This window comes from Misgurnus anguillicaudatus, chromosome 15, assembly GCF_027580225.2.
Source record: "Misgurnus anguillicaudatus chromosome 15, ASM2758022v2, whole genome shotgun sequence".
NCBI classification, from domain to species: domain Eukaryota; kingdom Metazoa; phylum Chordata; class Actinopteri; order Cypriniformes; family Cobitidae; genus Misgurnus; species Misgurnus anguillicaudatus.
The window spans coordinates 9,706,552-9,720,402 of NC_073351.2; positions in this window are offsets into that span (position 1 = coordinate 9,706,552).

Below are 13,851 nucleotides of genomic sequence, written 5' to 3' on the forward strand. Positions count from 1 at the left end.
CCAAATAAATTCAACCCCGTTTCATGTTTCAGCTACAGCCTTGACTTCCGCGCTGTTGCTTCCTCAAATCCATTGCAATTGGCCCATTTAGAGTCCATATAGTAATTTAAACTCCATTTTGTGTTTTCAAGAAACTGCTGCATTCCCTCGACACAACAAGGTAAACAAATCTTTTAGGCTATAAAAATAATTGTTAAATAAACTCATTTCCCGTCAGCCTTTTTTAAAGTTGCCTCCAGGCTATTTTTGTGATTTTCACAAAAGTTTCACAAAATGCCTTCCAGAAAAATTTTCTTCTATAAATATATAAACATACAAATAGATCAAATGAAAGAACAGACCCTCTGCTTTCAAACAAACAAAACTGGAAAAAAGTTTCATCCTATCTTCATTTTTATTTTATCTTACCATCTCTTTTTATAACTTCTTAAAAATGGGTTGGTTTCTTCAAAAATACAAAATTTTGAGCAAAAAGCTAAGATAATAGGCTTTATGCCCAGGTGCACTACTTCCTGAACTTCAGCCAGCTCCTTGTTTCCTGTCTGCCATTATTGAAACTGATAGGTGTGTCTGATTATTGTTGTTGTGACTACTGAGGTCAGGCACACCTGGATTAATCAGTTTGTCCAATAATGACAGACAGGAAACAAGGAGCTGGCTTAAGTTCAGGAAGTAGTGCAGCTGGGCATAAAGCCTATTGCATTTTCGTAAAGGAATTTTGTTAAAAATCAGATTCAGAATGATTATCAAAACATACACAGAGATTAAAATTAATTAGATTAGATTTTGCTTCAGTTTCTTATAAATTGAGTAGAACCACTATCTAGTGGATAATTACAGATTACCATAAAAATTCATCAGGACAGCTTCATTGGCAGGGATATGGTTTCTCTCAATTGCCGAAATAACATGTCAATGGTGGGAAAATAGTGAATTGACAAGATAACTCGTTAATGGCAGGGAAAGAGTTAAAAGGCACCAGAATATGTGGCATCTATTAATGTTTTGGACCCACCTACATTTTGGGGGGGGGGGGGTTTCCAACGCCCATGCCCTTATGGATGTCAAATTATTGGTTGAAAAGAAAAAAGAAACGAAACGATCATTATTTACATTCAAGGTGGTCTTGTTACAGTGTAATAACACAGTTATTACATATGTACAACATGTATGTAATTTACATTTATTTAATTTTTTCACAACTTTGTGTTATGCTTTTAACACATTTTGTGTCATTTTAATACATTTCTGGGTCAGTTTACCGTACAGGGTTTAGATTAATCCAGGACTAGGCCTTAGTAGATGCCACGTATTCTGGTGCCTTTTAACTCTTTCCCTGACATTGATGAGTTATCTCGTCAATTCAGAGAAAACATTTGCATTAAAAAACGAATTTTAAACTCTGTGTATGTTTTGATAATCGTTCTGAAACGGATCTCTAACAAAATTCCTTTACAAAAAATGCAATTATTTAGGTTTTTTTTTTTTAAAGAAAAATACCCATATTTAAGAGTTTATAAGCAGAGAAAAATATAGATAGGATGAAACGTTCAACAAATAAAACTTTGGTTAATTATCTTGGATGTATCCTTGACAATGATTTGAGTTGAACCAGTATGGCTTTAAAGATTTCAGGTAAGGTTAATGCTATGATAAGATGTCTTGCTAGACATGCCAGTTGTATGGATAAACAAACTCTTAAATTACTTGCATCGTGTTAAGTACAAAGTCAATTTGAGTATGCATGTATATCCTGGATATCTAACTTGTCCCGTGTATGGCAGAAGTGACAATTAATAAAAGTTGTTTTCGTTTTACACATGTTGATGAATCTCATTTTAGACAGCTTAACTAGTTACCCATAGAGAGCAGAGTATAAAATTTTAAGCTAAAAATGGTACATAAGATACTTAATAAAAGAGCTCCTTTATATCTTTATAACTTTTTCTCAAGGGTTAATGAGAAACATACTTATAATAGGCAAAGTCGTATGAATGTTACATTATACAATATTCAAATATGTATGGGTGTAGGTCTTTTTAATACTCGAGGGCATTAGAGTATAATAAGTTGCCTCTTAATATTAAAAGTATTATGAACACGTGGTTTTACTATGGGTTCACACCAGCCGCGTTGGAGGTGTCAAAATCTCGCATCTACCACGCCTAGTTTGCTGCTTGAACAGTTTGAGTTTACTCGCTTCATTCGCACGTGAAAGCCACATGTGAAATTCTAGTCATCGAGACATTCACGCGGAAATTCGTGTCATGGGAGGTGCTTCTGCGACTCCGCTCACTTCCTGTAATCACGTCACTACTAGAGCAAGCTCCTAATTGGTTAATGTGGCGTGTTTTTCCGCCAAAGTTTACATTTTTTAAATCACGCTTTGCCACGGCAATGCTCAATTCGTGCCATTCGCACAAGCTAGATGCGCGAATGAGGCGGAATCGTGTGTACCGTGCCGCGCTAAACGCCTCATTCGCACCACAAGACCTCCAGACGCACGTCAACGGGTCTTTACATTGACTTAACATTGAAATATCTCGCGCTTGATGCCTCTACCGCGGTTGGTGTGAACGCAGCATTAGTATGAAAGTTAAAAGCTGGATATTTGAAAGGCTGTTTTAGACCAGAGATGGTCTGTTTTTTGTATATTATGGGGATTTTATTGTGATTGTATTTTATTTGTATTCTGGAAAAGTTTTTAGATGATGTAGTTGTATTTATTTGTAATGTCAATGCTCCTGCTACCTTTGTACTGGAAGTGAAGTTGTGTTTTACTTCAAGGACCACAATGGAAATCACAATATTTTTTTAACGTTATTGTGTTATCCTTGAAAAATGTGTTTATTTTATATTTTGTCCAATAAATCAAATCAAAAATTGACAGAAAGTATTGTATAGAGAGGGGAACGGGACCGACAAAGGATGCTAAGCTGCGACTCAAACTCGGGTCGCCGAAAGCATGTTTGTGCTACGTGTCGAAGCACTGCTCACTAAACCAGCAGCTCTGCCTATGCTGGGTTGTTTTAACCATTGTTGAATCAAATATAGACATTTTATGGGCTAATTTAATCCAAAGACTGGGTTTTTCTGTTTTTGACTCAATGCTGAGTTAAAAATAACGCAGTAAGATGTTTTTTATAGTGACATGGTGACAAAAGTAAAGCTTATTTGAAATAACTGAGTTACAATATAAATTTAAGTTAATATTACAGATAAAAATATTCAGTGCAATATTTCAGACTTTCCAGCGAATCCGGCTTTCGTGATATATTCTCTCGAATTTGCCCTGTGCAGTTTTGTACATTTCAGACATCAATCTCAAATCACTGTCTGGTCCTCTGACTTTTCAGATACACACAATGAAGAAAAATGAACCCAGGCCTGTTCGGTTCTCTGAAAGCAATCCTGGCTATCATTGTGGAGTCAGGGCTGCTCTGAAAATCTGTCATGCCACATTATGGGAGGATGGCTGCCTCGGCTCAGTCTGCTTTTCATTGGCAGGGTGAATTCAATGAATATTTTATGGCTATGGATATTTAGTAACATGGCTCTAGTGAGCCAGCTATAGCCCCATTGAAAACACCCGTGAACTGAGGCGGGTTCACAGCGGGGATGCTCACTGGCTAAGTGAATATGTGGCTTGGACGGTTACACGATGTTTTGTGAAACTCCCATTAAGGTTTTTTTAATTTGGATGCTTTGTGAGTCTGAAAAAAGGCAGATGTGTAAAGACCGGTTCTGTTTTATTCAATGTGATTGCATGACCAGGTAGATCCATGTCTGGTGTGCTGTCGATTTCAGCTTTAAAAATTTTGATGGACTGATCGGTTGGCTGGGACGACAGGGTGCTTTGTCTTCGCAAGGCTGAGCTGTAGGTGGTGTTCCTCATCTTGGTCGAAATGTCTGAAAAACAGGCAGTGATATGCTGAGCTCATGGACGCGTCAAGATGGAACAACAGGAAAAGGATTGCATGTGTTAGCAATGATGGGACAAGACATGTGTCTTTATGATTGGATCGAATGAAGGCTGTGTGTATGTCTAGAGAAGATGGGTTCTGATTATATGCATTGGGCTGACAAGTGCCAAATAATCTGACTTTCTCAAAAATGTGCTTTTGTTAACTATTTGACACATTTTCACATACAAGAAATAAGAATAAAGCGAACTTCAGTATGAGGCTTTTAATATAAATGATGATTCAGAGTGTTTTGTCCTCACGTCTATGAATTATCATGACAGGTGTTTGCAGAACTCGCACTAGAGCTCCAAAAGTGACAGAGCGCAGTCTGATGAAGCTATTTTTATTACTGAAATAGAGAAAATATGTCTCTGTGAAATGAATTGGAAGATATCTCATGGACATTTTAATTCATTTATATGTTTGTATTATTTATGTGTGTCAAGCTTCCTTTTAATTATCTTGAAAGAAAATTTTAATTTAATTTAATTCAAAACATTTATCTTATTCATGTTTGTTATGTGTTATATTTTTTCTGGCATACGCAGAATGGTTCTTCTACGGCAATAAACATGTATTTTTAATAAAAATGAGTGTATAGGCAGTTCCACCTGTTATATTGTACCTTTTTAATGTAGGACCATTAAAAACTCTTTTTAACCATTCTGAGGTATTAAAACCTCTTGTGGTCACAAAATCAAATTTGGCTAGCCGAGTTTATAGATCTTACAAGCATCTGCCTTGCAAAACACTTGTAAATAACACACTGATCTCACTGGAATGTGCAGTTTTTAGGATAATTTGTAGACTTTTAGAATTAAAGGTACAAGAAGGTACAAAAGTTGCCACTGGGGCGATACCTTCTTAAATATTACACTATTGTACATAAAAGGCGGATACTGGTACCTCAAAGGTACATATCTGTTCCAAAATCATACATATTGGAAACTTTTTAAAAAGTACCAGCCCAGTGACAACTTTGTGAATGAATATGTGCAAATCGTACCAAAAAACGTGGTGGTACTTATTTATACGTAGTGATGGGGACGAGACCGCCTATGCAGAGTCCGAGTCAAGACCGAGTTTTTGAAGGATCAAGACTGAGTCTTTTGGTTTTCAAATACAGTCGAGTACAAGTCAACACCGAGTCTATGGAAGCAAGTCTGAATCGAGACAGAGTCCTTTAGGAGTCGAGATCGAGTTGAGACCAAGACCATAAAAACATGTCAGTTTTCATATTCATGATTTATCACCCCAGTTAATAATCATCAGTTAGGCCTACAGACTATTGGGAATTGTTTAGAGGAGCAGTCTTAACATCTTAATATAGAATATGCTTTTACCATCATTAAAAAAATCCCTACCACATGCATCATCTTCTGCCTATTTTTCTAGAGATAAATAAACGGCTCTGATGGCAGTATCTGTGCATTGCACCATGGGATGCCATTTTCAAATTATGCCCGTGAACATTGCATTTTATTATTATTGTTATGTGTTGTGTGGTTTTTTTATATGAACATAAAAAAATACGTTGGTCTCGAGGATTCGGTCTGAAATTGCAAGTCCTTCTCCTCCCACTGTGGTTCGAGTCTGAGGCCGGACTTGAGTACACTATTAATACGAATTAGCCAACTCATAAAATACGTATGAAGAGATTGTGTTGTAAATAATTGTTGAATGCTTTATTCTGATTGAGAAATGTTCCACAATGTTGATTATTTTTCTGTAAAACACACACATGACCTGTTAAACGTCTTAAAATAACCACCAGAGCAATGTCTGTGGTAACTGAGGTACAAGCGGAATAATTGACTCCTTTCTTCTGAATTATTTGAAAATAATGCACAGCTGCGGTGTAACTCCTAAGCATTGATGACGTATGCAGTGTGTATATCGACCTCTGGAGGCCTTCGGATTTAGAAACGGTTGCCGTGCATGACGCAGGAGAGTGATGTGCTAACAATGTCATATGCCCACCATGGCTTCAAAAAGGAGCTATCCGTCTGGAGCAGAAAAAAGAAAAAAATGTGACGCAAGAAAACAAGAGGAAGATATGTGTTTATAATATTTTAAAGTCTTTTAGTATTAGCCAAACAAAGCAGTGTAATATTTTCAAAATAATACTCCAATACAGATTTCCAACTTCAAATTTCCAAATACGCAATTTTCAGTAATTAAGAAATCATTTATGTCAATAAATAAAGTAAACCACATTTAGGAACTTTAATGTGTTTGTCTTTCAGTTTGTTTATTTGGTAAATGGGTAACGTTTAAATGGTTATTTTTTACTTTATTATCATTATGCATTTATATTTCATTTGATTCATTAAATTCATTTAAATTTAAATTTATTACTTTTTAGTGCTTCTCACAACACATTTTAAATCAAAACAGCTTTATAGCAAATGCATGTTTCATGTTATAATCAGCAATTACTCATTTATCAGTCAGAGGTGAGTGTCTAAGTAATATCCATATGGGAATAATATACAGCTGTACGATAATACAATATGCCGTTAGTTAACAACTAACTATAAGCAGCAACACAGAATGGGTTTTATGAATGCACCGACAGGGGGCCCCTCACAAAGGTTTGCTTAGGGCCCCCCAGCATCTAGGACCGGCACTGGCCGCATTACCACCTTGATTGTGCATTATTTTCGAATAATTCAAATTTGAGCTTTCATGGCTACATACATTTTACTAGTATAGCTTAGCAAAGTTGATTCTTGAATGAAAGATACTCAAGAATGTCTTTAAATACATATGTGTAAATGAAAATGACCAATAAGACGTCATCAATAATTTCTTTTTTATTGCATGTGCAATGCTATAAGTAGTCAAACAGCTTTGGAAACCTGCCACAGTTTCTTAAGTTTTGATGACTGACATAACGTATTCTCTAAAGTTGCTTTTTATAACAGTACAAGATCTGGCTTCATAATAAACATGAATTACTGTGATTTCATTTTGAATGCTGTCATATACAGTAATTGGGCTTACAAAGATATAATGTTTTTTTTTCTCCGAGACATAATGAGGCTATCATGTAGGTGATATTGTATCTTAATATGACAGGATCACAATTAAATCAGTTGAAATCACAGTGTGAACAGAAACGTGGCTGTACTGTTGTTTACTTTTTGAAAGCTTTCTATCAGAGATACAGTGCATCACTACATGGTTCATTAATGTCCATCAGTGTCTCTTCAGTGTTTCTTCAAGACAATGGTAAAGACTCTTCTGCAGAGATAGATGCAAATCATCAATAAACACTTGATGTATTTGAGTTCATTAAACTTGAATTAATCAATTTTTCCTATTCTGAAACGTTTTATTGCAAGACTTTTAATTTTCCCTATGATCACCCACTTTGTGTGTGAATTCATCTTTTAAATAAATGCATGTAAATTACAATACAAAAGACGTACAGGGACATACGTACACAACCCTACGATGAAAAAAGTCTTCTTTTTAATCCCCATTAAACCAAAGCAGTCTCATTAGACATGCTGTTTTGATACTCTTGTTAATGTGATGTCACACAAACAAAGCCCCTCCTATGGCCAAAAGCTTTCCTAAATGTGTTTGTTAGCTGTTTGTAGCGCTAATGTGGCTAAAGATACTATTGTCACAGACTGTATTTACAGGAATCAGATCTATTTTTAACCGAAAGCGTTCACTGTATGTTGGTAAGGGAGTGAGGAGCTGTAGCTCATTTGCATTTAAAGGTACAGACATGAAAACAGCTCTTTTTGCTCCCATCCAAACAGGACATTTTTGACATGCTAAATTCTAGGCACACCAAAGACTTATTATGAAACGGGCAGTTCTGGTTCTTTATTCTGACTGGTTGAAACGCGTTCTAAGCCGTGATAAAATACCCCGGTAACCCCACAGTTCAGACTGCATTACATAAGTATCACTGGGCCACTGTTGCTGCGTGCTGATTTATGAAAATAAACACCACAGTCTTTAATCATATTTTTTATTTGGCTACAATTGCACAATTATGCCGATATCCAGATAAATGTCAATAAATATTGTTGAGTCATCTCGTTAATAAAGAGAAAACCTTCCCTGTGAGTTTCTACCTCAAATTCATATTTCCGCTATCCACTGGGTGGCGATCTTACCCAAGTTAAACACTGACGCATTCACTCAACACTAAAAACACAGTGTAAGATTTGATCATGGCTCTGAATCTGATCTCTTACAAAAGTTTTTCACATAAATGTAATTATCTCCACTTTTAGCTGAAAATTTTAGAGGTGATAAGAGAACAAATGAAGGTAGGATGAAACGGGTTTTTTGTTGTTTGAAAGCGAATGGTCTGTTCTTTCATTTGATATTTTATGTTTATTTAAAGAAGATAATTTTTCTGTAAGGCATTAAACTAAAACTGGGTGGCAACTTAAAATAAAAAAACGTTGACGGGGAAAGAGAGTTAAGGATTCCCAAGCATATTTGATCATCACTTCAACAGTTGCACGGTATAAATGTTAATGTATAAATTAGATGAATGTTGATTTATAAAAACAAACACCACAGTCTTAAATCATATTTTCATTGTGTCTTTGCTGCGTCTGTGTTGGTTGGGAACTGCGCTCTGTTGCAGCCACACTTGATTCTGCGGAACTACTTTGTTTGGCGGGAAGAGTAATATTTGTACTAATACCAACTTATTTGTGTTTTATTTTATGAAATCCTGCAAATGTTATGCATATAAAGTAACTGTTTTATAAAAGCAATAAGCCCCGCAAAGCAGTGGGGTTATAGTGCATTTTATAACAGCTAAGCGGCTTTTAATGTACTGGTAACCCACTGCTTCTTGGGGCTTATTGCTTTATTTTACATCTTCTAAATATGTGCATAATGTGTGTCCTTTAAGCCTACTTGCCACCATTAGATTTGTTGTTTTTGCAATAGTGAATATACTGTATATCGCATATATGTACATTTGCATGCAGTATTACAAATCTGAATAAAATTATAAGCTAAAGTGCAAAGTATTTAATGTGAGCTTGTCTTAGACCTGAGCAAAAGCAGGAACCTGCTAGCTCTCTCAAAGATGAAATCCTAAATTCTAATTCTAATCGAATGATCTCTGGACTTTAGTCTCCTCAAAAGAGTTCAAGATGCGTTTACTGTCAAAAGACGTCACACTTAACACTGACTTTTGTCATAAAGAGAGTGAAATATAAATATAGATGGCCACCACCACCATTTTTGTAAAGCAAAATACTGTAAATGTACATGCACAATCTTTACAAATTTTCATTGGTCTGGGGTCTTAATTCTAAGTCCTTGGGTGATAGCAGAGCCAAGATGTTTGTTCCTCACACCATAATCGGATAAAGCAGAGAGGATCAGTCTTATGTCTGCGACTCAGTCAGTAAGCAGACGTAAGAGTCGAGATTGATGGCGGTTGTGGATCTTAGCGAGGGATAATGGCAGGCTATCTCAGTACCTGTCTGCTCGCTGCACGGAAAGATTCGTCCCCCGGGACTGCTGATAAAAATCCCATCATCGGTGCCTGGGTGAGATGTGATAGAAACAAAATAATTCCTGCATTTCTTTGTGGGTGTTTATGTCTGGAAATCCACGCCTCACTCTTCAGAGGGATGATCTTTGTCATGCTAAAGAGTAAGAGTTGACCAGTGCAGGGAAATCCAGTTGAGATTGTACAGTCGCTAGTCCATTAGGAAGAGCAGCGTGGTTTAACTGATAATGATGATAATGGTGCCTATATCATTTCGGTTGCATTCTTTTCAGCATAATTAATGTGTGTAATTAAGATTTTCATTACAACAGAACAGATGTTGCTAGCCGTACGCTGATAATGGACTTTGATCAGGCTAAGATAAATTTGCAGGACTGATTAAACTGAAGCTCACTGGTGTAGTTTATACTTAGAATTGGCTGTTGTCCCCGTGCGGGTAGCGGCGCGTGTCCCTTTACGGTGATGCGATTAAGCGACTGTTTATGTTCCCTGGTCTATTCCGAAACAAGTCAAGTCAAGTGGCTTGTTGATGGACACAAAACATAGGATACTGTATCTCGAGCAACAATGCGGAAACATTTAACACATAACTGGTCTTTACAACATTTAACCCTCATGACCAGCATGACAAAACTTCACAGAGGGCAATACATATAAATACAGACCATTTACAATTAAGGGCTAAATACAATTATATTGACCTAGACAGGTGGCTGTGCGACACAGCATTCCTCTTTCCTAAGTAATCATGTTGGAGTTCCGCAGGGCTCAATTCTTGGGCCTCTATTTTTTTCTATATACATTAATGATCTTCCAACTGCCTGTTTGGACCTTAATATACAGATGTATGCGGATGATGCTGTGATCTTCTTACAAAGATGCAAAGACAATAGCTACAAATCTTACAAATGCACTAACCAAAGTTCAAAACGGGTAAATTAAATTTGTCTCATTCTTAATACCAAAAAGACTGTTGTGATAATGTTTACAAAAAAACCTGTAAAACCAAAAACTACAGAATTTGTTTGCAAGATGCCTATGGAAAAACTACCAACGAGAAGTAGATCTTCTGTGTTTTTGGGAGGTGAACAACTGGAGTTGCGGATCAGTTTAAGTATCTCGGGGTTATACTAGATTCAAACCTCACTTTCAAAAAGCACATAAAAAGGTTACTAAAGTTATACAATTTAATTTGCAAAACTACAAACAAATTAGGTCATTCATTACAACAGAGGCTGCCAATTCCTATCTCCACTGTATAATCTTTTCTCATATTGAATACTGCTTTACAGTTTGGTCATTTGCCAATGTCACTGTATACCCATAGATCAACTTTATAAAAAAGCAATTAAGGTATTGGATATGAAACCACAGTTGTTGGTCCCTGGTCACTGGCATGGTTCCCTTAAAGTACACCTTTGCAGCTGAAGAGTTCATATTAGTACTTTAAAGTTACATACAAAATGAGGAGGTCAGATGTAAAACCCTCTTAAGTGTGTCTGACATGTTTCCTTGTAAATGAACATCATTATGTTAAGATTGAGTAATTTTACTTTAATGACAATGAAAAGGCCATTAGTCAATAATTGAAATGCCTTATTTTCACAAATGTCACTAACACAAAAAATGGCACAGTAGCCTACCTTAGGTGAGACATTGACAATTTCATTGTCAAAAAAGGTAAATTTAGCTTAAAGGTGAACCGAGAAATGTCTTGTAGAAATAATTGGCAGATACAGTAGGTGATGATTACATGCACAGCCTAGAAGATAATGTTTATTTGGGTACACAAGTTTGGTATGATTTGTATGTTATATTAACATAAATATTATACAAAACATGCTTTAATAGGGTCTATTAATACATGGCTTGTTGGAATACTTGATTCTGATTGGTCTTTGAATTATTCAAAAATAATGCACACCATGTAAACTCCACTTTGTCCCTTTTATTAGGAACTGACCTTATTCCTAACCCAGGTCTGTGTCTTCTCAATGATGATTCTGGTTCAAATCTAAATTTAACACAGAAAAAAAATGCTTTTTGCTGGCTTTACCTCCGCCAAAAAAAAAAAAACTATAATACAGAACTGGTTTACCCCTTACATGTGTAAAGAAAAATTTGGGGTCCAGAATCTTCTCCAAATAGCAGCATGTGAATGTACAATTGCTCGGCTTAACAATGCAAAACCTTCTACAATTAATGCCTGGAACTGTATCTGTTCCAAAATATTGGATCATATGAAAAAAATGTAATGGTCCTGTAATCACCAAGATGTTAATTATGTGCATTATTTGTTTATCTCTTTCATTTTTCTACTTTTCACTCTGACTTTAAACTGTGAAGTATTGCTATTGTGTCTGTTGCTCCCCCTCCCTTTATATTGTTTTGACTATTTAATTTTGTATGTCTGTATTATTTTGTTATATTTGAAAAATAATAAAAGTTTTGTTCACAAAAAAATAATGCAGACCCAAGATGGTAATTATACGACATTATTTTAAAATTATTCAAAGGACCAGAGTCAAATATTCCACTTATACCACGGTTACCATAGACCAGTGGTTCTCAAACTGGGGTCCGGGGCCCCCAGGGGGGCTGCGAGATGGTGCCAGGGGGACCCCACTTTTATGACATTTTATAAAATACATTTATTTATCATGAATTCTGTGTAATTAAACCTAAAAAAATAAGGCTGCTACTAACCAACAGCACTACTTTGTATAGCTTAATATGTTTTGTTTAATTAAAATGTTAAATTTTAGACAGTTTTTTGTCATCATTTTTTGGGGGGGGGCCGCAAAGGAATTCACCGTACACAAGGGGGGCCGCACACGGAAAAAGTTTGAGAATCACTGCCATAGACATTGCTCCGGTGGATATTTTAAAGGGGACATTTCACAAGACTTTTTTAAGATGTTAAATAAATCTTTGGTGTCCTCGGAGTACCTATGTGAAGTTTTAGCTTAAAATATCATATAGATAATTTATTATAACATGTTAAAATTGCTACTTTGTATGTGTGAGCAAAAATGTGCTGTTTTTGGGTGTGTCCTTTAAAATGCAAATGAGCTGATCTCTGCACTAAATCGCAGTGCTGTGGTTGGATATTAAGGGGTGTTTTTTTCCTTCACAAGGGGAGTCAAATTTCAATTACTTATTTTTTCACATGCTTGTAGAGAATGGTTTACCAAAACTAAGTTACTGGGTTGATCTTTTTCACATTTTTTAGGTTTATAGAAGCACTGGGGACCCAATTATAGCACAGCATGGACATTTGACAGGTCAGGTGTGTGTTTATTGACATTTTTAAACCAATAAAGCATTCAACAGCCCCGTGGTTTAATGTGAAATAAGCCTCTTCAGTGTTTTAGCCCCATCATTATAAATTTCTTACTTAAAATAGTTTTGTTCTCCGGTGAAGGTATGTTTTCAGCCTAGGCAGTTCAGTTCAAGTGATGAGTGAGAAATGAGGTATGACAGTGACCTTTACTAATCAGATGTTGAGACAGTTTTAATGGCTTTATACTGTTAAATGAGATAACATTAATGACATTTTCCTCCTGCAGATTTGGCATATAGGTGATGTGTTTTATATAAATGGTAAAAACTATTTTAAGAGCAGACCACCAATCAAAAAAAAAAAAAGATTTTTAAAGGTTGTTCGTTTTGCTTAAGCAGTATAGTTTAATGCTACACATTTGTTTTAGTTTTTTGTTCAAACACAAATGCAATACTGGCATATATGGGTAACTTTTTTAATCTTTTCTTTGTGAAAATACTCAACTCAGATAAGAAGCTAAGTTTACTTAATTAAGATGAGTTACTTAATTAACTTAATTAATTTGTGTAACTATTGTGTAATTGAAACTATGCAGATGATTGAGTTCCCAGCATGCTTTGCTCTCATGACAAATGTTCAATATTGTTAAATTGTACTAAATTGTGTTTTTAAGCAGGATGAAAGTTATGGGGACATGTTATTGTTTGTTATTCTGTAATGTTAAAATTCAGAAGTTTTCTATTATAAGTTTTTTTTTTTTTGGAGGGGGGGTTACCATAGTGGAAGAAGTGAAGTGCAAATGTTTCACTTAGGTGCAGGATGAGCATGTTGTGCTGGGTCAATATTGGACAGAACACACTACTGGATTAAAAATGACCCAACTGCTGGGTTGTTTTAACCCAACTTCTGGGATGTTTCAACATGGTTGATTGACAATAACCCAGTTGGGTCATTTTATCCCAGCACTGTGTTTATTGTTTATTTGGATCCCCATTAGCTTCCACAAAGCCATGTTTTTTCAAAGAAAAAACATGATGTCTGATACTTTGATTACCTAATAAAAATATACAGTATGTTCTGTCCAATAGTGACCCAGC